We start from the raw sequence: 7,600 nt of genomic DNA on the forward strand, positions 1-7,600 counted from the left end.
TGCAGAGATCCCAAGCTATTTTAGGTACTTAAGTAATGGAGCTCTATACTGTTTAATTTATTCTGCTATTATTCTGAGAAGCAGAGTAAATGAACTTGTGTCATGTGCTGCACTGCTGAGTCTAGTCTACTTCCAATATATAAACTGTTCACATATCTCCAAATTACACAGCAGCCTAAGATGTACCTAGGGGTAAGATGTTCACAACATAAAAATCCCAAGACTTGGCAGAAATGCATTTTTTAGGAAAGTTGTCACAGTCACAAGCAGCTCCAGCAGGGATCCTCTGATCCATCTTTGCCTTTTTCCAAAGTTGTATACACAGATTAGGGAGTTATCAGGTAAAAATGATCAGCAACAGACAGGCTATGTCAGAGCACACTGCATGTACTCAAAAATTAAGGAAGATTTTATACTTTCCACCTTTGATCTAGAATGCCATTATAACTCACTAATGCATTTTTCAGGTTTGTTCCCTCCAGATAGAGCAAACCCAGTTCCTGTCCCAGTTCCCTTGAAGCCTCGGCTCTGGTAAGGCAAAATAGCTTCCCATGAACACAGAATGTGTAACACATGAACAGGTCTGTGTATCTAATCGACATAATAGCACAGAAAGTGCAGCAGGAAGAATCTCCAATTCAGGGAAGTACATATTTGCTACTATACACATTTTCTCAATAGGAATTCTCCCCGATTTGGATGCAATTAGCTATTTCCTAATTTATGATGTAGTTTACTTCACAGTCTTTCAACTGTTTAATGTAATTAAGTTTTTCAGTTGTGTGCAATTTTACAGAGAAATCTTCTGCTGTTAATTTGCCACTTAAAAACTTATATATATTAAAGGGAAGGTTTTAAATTATAATTCAGACCACTTAATAATATGAACTCATAGCTCTACCACAGCAGATCATTAGATGTGTTCCAGAGCTGTCATATAAGTTGCAGCAAGGATTCTGGAAAAACTACAGTGCTCAGAGCTGTAGTGGACAGGGGGCTGCAAGACAGGAGAAAAAATAAAACTTACCTGGTTCTAAATCATATCAGTGATAAAAACGAGCATTTTCTTTTCTTGTCTTTTCCTGAGATTCGGTTTTGCACTTGGAAATTGAAGCTATACAGAAAAACTTACAAATATTTGCAGACTCCAATATCTACAAAAAGGTTGGTGAAAAACTGGATCCTGAAGATTTGAAAAGGACTGCTATGATCCTGTATCTGAGTTGGGGCTGGATTTTGATAGCAATATCTACAGTGCAATTATGTTCTATGCTGTAACAATACATTTTACCTCCTGGTGCTTTTCACTGTGTACAGATCAAAATAAAGAGTAAGGACTGGTGAAGTTACTGTGGTAAGCTTGTTTGAAGGGGATGGAAAGGAACAAGTATGTGTTTGTCCCACCTCTTTCTCAATTAGCATTTTTCTCCAGAAACAGGGATGAGAGCATGATGTGCTCTTAAAGTGTAGCTTGGAAGCCAAACCACCTTGTGCTTTTCTGGAATATGGTATGGTGCTGCATCATCAGGAGCTTCCACTGGAGGCCAGTGCTTTCACAGGTGTGCTTCTGCTCTCTACCTCACTTCCTTGAGCAGAAGGACAACGTGAGATTGCTCTTTCCATTTTACAAGGACTCTGAATTAGAGATGGCTGAACAAAATAAGTGTATGCATATATACAGTGAGTCAAATAGCTACATCAATGCAAATGCAGTTTTCCATAGCTGCTGGGCATACAAGAATGTACAGAGTTCTATATTTCAAGGTGTCTTTTCTCTTGAATTAGAATCAAGAAGATGGGACAAAAATCTGCCTAAACTGTTCCTTCTGAAGTAATGGAGGAAGATACATTTTTTTCCATATTTTGAATATATTTTATCATCCAAGTTAATCTCAGATTAAAAAAAGTTAAAAAATTTTTGAAACAATCAAAAAAAGGAAAGAACTAAAATTAATTGAGAAGAATCTAGTCTTAAAAAAACCCAACAAAACCAATAATGCAATTAAGCTGAACAGTTATAGATGAGTTGTAAGATAAAGAGTTCAGAAGCTCTAGAAGAAAATTTCTTGAGATCTGTAGTATTTATTCTCCTTTACCCTTAAAGAATGATAAAACTAAGTATCAAGTCTTTTACATTCTGCTCTCTTAGGTATATGCTACCATGGATATATTCAACAGATGTATGATGTTCAGAGAATACCATAACCATGTTTGAAATCTTGGTCTTGTATCTGGGTGGTATAAATGATGTGATATTTTTTCACTTCAGTCCACACTCCTCCAGCAAATATGTTGCCCAAAGCCCTAGATTAACATCCTCAAATAGCCTTTTTCTGTAGGCATAACAAGAAAAAGTAAACCTTGTTTGTTCAGGAAATAGAGCTGGTCTTAGACCCTTAGGCTGTATCTCTAATAGTAAATTAAATATGCTCAGGGATAATTCCTAGACATTAAACCCACAAAAAAGCACAGAACTGCACACACTTCTGCTAGCAAAACCTCTGCTTCCTTCAGAGACCGCCTGTTGCAGATGGACCATTGAACACAATAACTCCTAAAGGGTACTGAAGAAGCAGACTGGTGGAAGCAAGGCACAAAGCATATGGGGACCGGAAGAGGGTCCCCCGTGGAGAGTCAGCCAAGTCACGACAATCACACCAATATGGCTACATGCCGTGCTCACTTTATTAAACAAACAGGTCACCCGACTTTACACACAGGTGATTGGATAAAAGTCTCTGGCCACGTGGGCGTCCGTGTCGCTGATTGGTGAGCATGCTGCAGGCGCCTGATCAGAGTGTGCCGATGAGAGTATGTTGATTTCGCAGTTCCCAGGACTTGCTCTGCACCTGGCTTCTTGTTTGTGCAGAGCTTGTTTTCTTTCTCAAACTGCTTGTTTCAAGGACAATATAAAGTTGCTCTGCAGCTTCAACTAACAGGCCTGGGTTGTCCAACCCGGACAATGGTAACATATGTCCTCGGTCCTTTAAAAATCCCTCTACATATCCCCCTTTTTCTTTTTGGACAACCCATGTCTGTTTCACAATAGATGGTAAACGTTTCTTCACACAAGAAAATAAACAGCTAAAAACTAAAAACATTACAACAATGATTATAACAAAGTATATGCCTTCCGTCAATAATGTCTTTAACCAACCTGTTATCCCCAATCCTCTCAACCATTCATCGAAGGGTTTATCATCAACAAGAATATGCTTCATGTTTCCCTGCAGTTGCGACAACTTCTTGTGCATCGATATGGAATGATCGGAAAGGTTCACACAACACATCCCTTCAAAATCCTCACAACCGTGCCCATGTGCTAATAACAAAAAATCTATTGCAGCTCTATTTTGTAACGTAGCATGCCTAGTACTATCTACATCAAGCAATAACAAACTTAAAATCTGTGATGTAAGATTAAATTGTTTCCCTCCCCAGCACGCTAACCTTCGGATATTCTTAGCATTTAATGCTGCCATTGCCCCCGGCATAAATATGGAGGCTAGGACATTTGCTGTTACTGAATGTAGATCGACTTGGTCATTACATGTTTCATCAAAGGTGCGCCGTGTCCTCTGTGATCTGTGAGATTGTGGAGCCATTTTCACTAAGTCTTTCATGTGTGGAGCAAAGAAAGTCAAACGCCCTAAATAACATGGTCCACCAACAGGATACAAAGGAATCCCTGGCCATGCTCTGTCCCCACATATAAAAAAGACTCCCAGTGGCAACTGATAACCCCCTGATACATTTACATGGAAACCCCCAGTTTTTAATTCACCCCAAACAGGTGAACCGGTTAGATTTTGAAACCCTGTATAAAACCCCCGTTCACCTTGATGTGTTAGCCATAACTGCCATGGGTCACCAAACCAAATTACTCCAGTGCCATTCACGGGTTGAAGTGGTGATGACATGTGGGTACAGTCTGCCATATCAGTTGCAGTAATATTAGCATATTCAACAGGTACAACGCTAGCCAATAGGTCTAACTCCTGTAAAGGTAAATGATGTGGCTGATTTAAATTCTCAATAACTGTCTTCTGCCACGCTGCATTACACATAGAAGGCCAAACATATTGCCCATTTGGACTCATACATGTACCATTCTGATTGGAAGTCAGATTCCATGCTTTAACATTCCAAAACCTATCAAAACTTGTTTCATTCTCTTGCAGGGGAATACCAATTAAACAAGTTCTAAAGGGGTTGTCTGCCTGTTGTAGACTTAAACAAAAGTCTGTTACTCCCGTGATATTTGCCCATGTCACCCATATGTTTGTCCTAGGCAAGATGTCAAAAATACTTTGGCCTATAGGTAAAAAATTCACCAAGACCGTAAACCAAGTCCACCACTCAATCATGTTTACTCTTGCAATTTCCACAATTTTTTAATTTTTTTATTTTTACATTCCACCCCACAAATCTATGCTTTCACAGATTCTGATGATGTATACTGTCTCCAATCAGCATGGTATTACACTAGTCATATGTTTTCTCTTGCTTCATGCCCGGTTACTAATCAAACGCACAGTACTCAATTTACTGTCCATACACTCTTCAAACCATTTAAATTTAAATTGGTTTACAGTACAGTTTTACCCCACATAGCATACATTGGAAGAATACCTGCGGTCTACATCCTTACAACAGAGACAGTTTATACTGTCTGCTTGCTCTGAGTCTTTTCTTCAGTCTTCTGATCTTGACATACAGGTCGCACAAACTTGCTAGGGACCCATATAGGCCCTTTATCCGTGGAGATACAAAAATAACCTCTACCGATAAATAACACTGAATTAGGTCCTTCCTATACGCCTGAAGCCATATTTTTATACAGAACATTCAAACCAGGAACTGTAGTTGTTTGGTTCCCTCGCGCTGTTTGGTGATGTATAACAACAGGTGGTCCCTCTCTATCCTCCGTTAGGGGAGAGATAGTTTAAGGTAAACCACACCTTAGTCAACTGTTTAGTTACATCTATGTCCTGCGATACTTTCTGTCTCTGAAGATAATCCTTCAGGGTACGGTTTGCCCTTTCAACAACTGCTTGCCCCGTTGGGGAGTGACGAATCCCTTTAACGTGTTTAATTCCCCAAGTTGTCATAAACCTAGCAACTCGTTGGCTACTATACGCTGTGCCATTGCCTGTCTTTATTTCTACAGGTACTCCCATGACAGCCAAACAAGACATTAAGTGTCTCTCCACATGTAATGCCTTTTCACCGTTTTGTGCAGTGGCCCATATAAAATGAGAATAGGTGTCAATTGTGACATGCACATACTTAAGCTTCCCAAAGTCAGGTACATGTGTTACATCCATTTGCCAAACCTGAAGTGCCTTCAGACCTTTTGGGTTAGTGCCCACCCCTAAACCAGGTCCATGATGACTACATGGAGGACAGGAGCAGACAATACCCTTTGCATCTGCTATGGGCATTTGATACTGTCGATGTAAAGACTTTGCATTTTGATGGAACATCTCGTGGCTGTTACGAGCTTCTTCAAAGTTATTTGTTGGAGGAGTTATTGCCAGACAGCTGACTGCTTCATCAGCTCTAGCATTACCTTCACCCAACCCAGTGGTCCACTGATGACTTCTAATATGCATAATACCAATTTCATGTTTTCTCTGTCGAAGAGTGCTATGCAGTTGTATAAACATGTCACCAAGATGTTGGTTCTTTGTCTCTCTCAACAAGGCATCTTCAATGCGCTGTACTACACCAACTACATACAATGAGTCTGATACTATGTTTACAGGTGTATTGTTCCAGCTTCCCAATGCCCAACACACTGCTTTCAGTTCTAAGGTTTGAAGGATGTCCCGTGGTTCACCGGTGATCACGTGTTTCTGCCACTGATTATCGGATTGCCAAACCAACGCAGCCTTCTTCATCTTTCGTCCTACATCTGTTAACACCGTTGGCCCTTCAACTGGTCTTTTTGAGCATAACGGTCTCGCAATCCCCTGGTAATGCTCTAATATCTTCCAGAGAGGTCCTTTTGGCCGGTTGTTGTGTACAACACCTGTATAACCCATCAAGGCTTCCTGTATGGCTGTTGAATGTCTCAGGAGCCACTCATAATCATCACCACGGACTGGAATACTGATATCTGCCAGTTCAGTCCCATCAATTTCAACAATCCTGTCTCTTCCTTTTCTCACCAAGGCCGCTACTGCTTCAGGGCGACTTAAAATAAGATGTCTGGGTTGCAATGGCAAAAACAACCATTCTAAAACGATCGCTGTATTTTCCCCCTTTTTCTTTTGCCATTGTAAAATAAAGGCAAAAGGTGAATTGGCAACGTTACAAACCAAAAGAGATAACGGAAGATTCGCCATTCAGTGACCACACCAGCCAGTCTGAATCTTGCGGGACACAACTTCTAGGGCAGCCTGCTGTTCTGGTGAACAAGTTCGAGGGCTGTTGGCTTTGGTGCCATGCAACCAGGATCGGAACGGTTGCAAATCAGCATTAGTGAGGCCAACTATATTACAAACCCACTGTAGGTCTTCTAAAAGCCTTTGAGCATCATGCAGAGTAATTATTTGTGTAGTAAGAGTTACCTTCTGAGGTCAGATTTGAGCATCCTAGATGAGCCAGCCCAGATATTTCCATGGGGCCAAACGTTAAACCTTCTCAGGTGCCACAACCAAACCACATGATAGAAGGTGGTCAACAAGCCATTTCATTTGACCATATGAAATCCCTTGTTCAGCAGCTAATAAAATATTGTCCATATAATGGTAGATCAGGACATGAGGCCAACACTGCCGTACCGGAACAAGTGCCCAATCTACAAAAGTCTGACACATTGTAGGGGAGTTCTTCATTCCCTGTGGTAAGACAACCCATTCATACCGTTTGACTGGAGCGGTATGATTTATTGGTGACAGAGTGAATGCAAATCTTTGCGTGTCATCAGGATGTAAGGGAATCATAAAGAAACAGTTTTTCAAGTCTAACACAACAATTTGCCAATTCTGAGGGATCATCATAGGAGTTGGAAGACCAGGCTGCAACGCTCCCATTGCCAACATCTGATCATTAACCTTCTGTAAATCATGTAAAAGTTGCCATTTCCCAGTTTTCTTTTGTATCACAAAAATAGGAGTATTCCAAGGACTTGTAGAAGGTCAAATATGACCTATTTTCAGTTGTTCCTGCACTAATTCCTCAGCAATGTGCAGCCATTCTTCTGTTATCAGCCACTGGTCTACCCAAATTGGCTTTTCTGTTAACCATGTAATCTTCAGTATGGGTGGCTGCTGATCAGTGGCTGTGGCACAAAATGCTGATCAGTTGTCATAACTAGTCCCAATTGTGACAAAACATCCCGTCCTATCAACCCTGATAATGTATGTGGGAGTTGCATTACATATGGCCGAACTACAATAGCCTGGCCGTCTTCAAACTGCAATGTAATCAAGTCTTTACTCTGTTTTGGGGCTTTTGCACCTCCTACTCCTACCGCTTGGGTGACTGGAGCTTGCAGTTCCCAATTCTGGGGCCATAGATGTTGATTAATGATGGTGACATCTGCCCCAGAGTCTAATAGAGGTTCCAGACTAATTTGTTGACTGCCTTTCTT

This window comes from Falco rusticolus, chromosome W (assembly GCF_015220075.1).
Source record: "Falco rusticolus isolate bFalRus1 chromosome W, bFalRus1.pri, whole genome shotgun sequence".
NCBI lineage: Eukaryota > Metazoa > Chordata > Aves > Falconiformes > Falconidae > Falco > Falco rusticolus.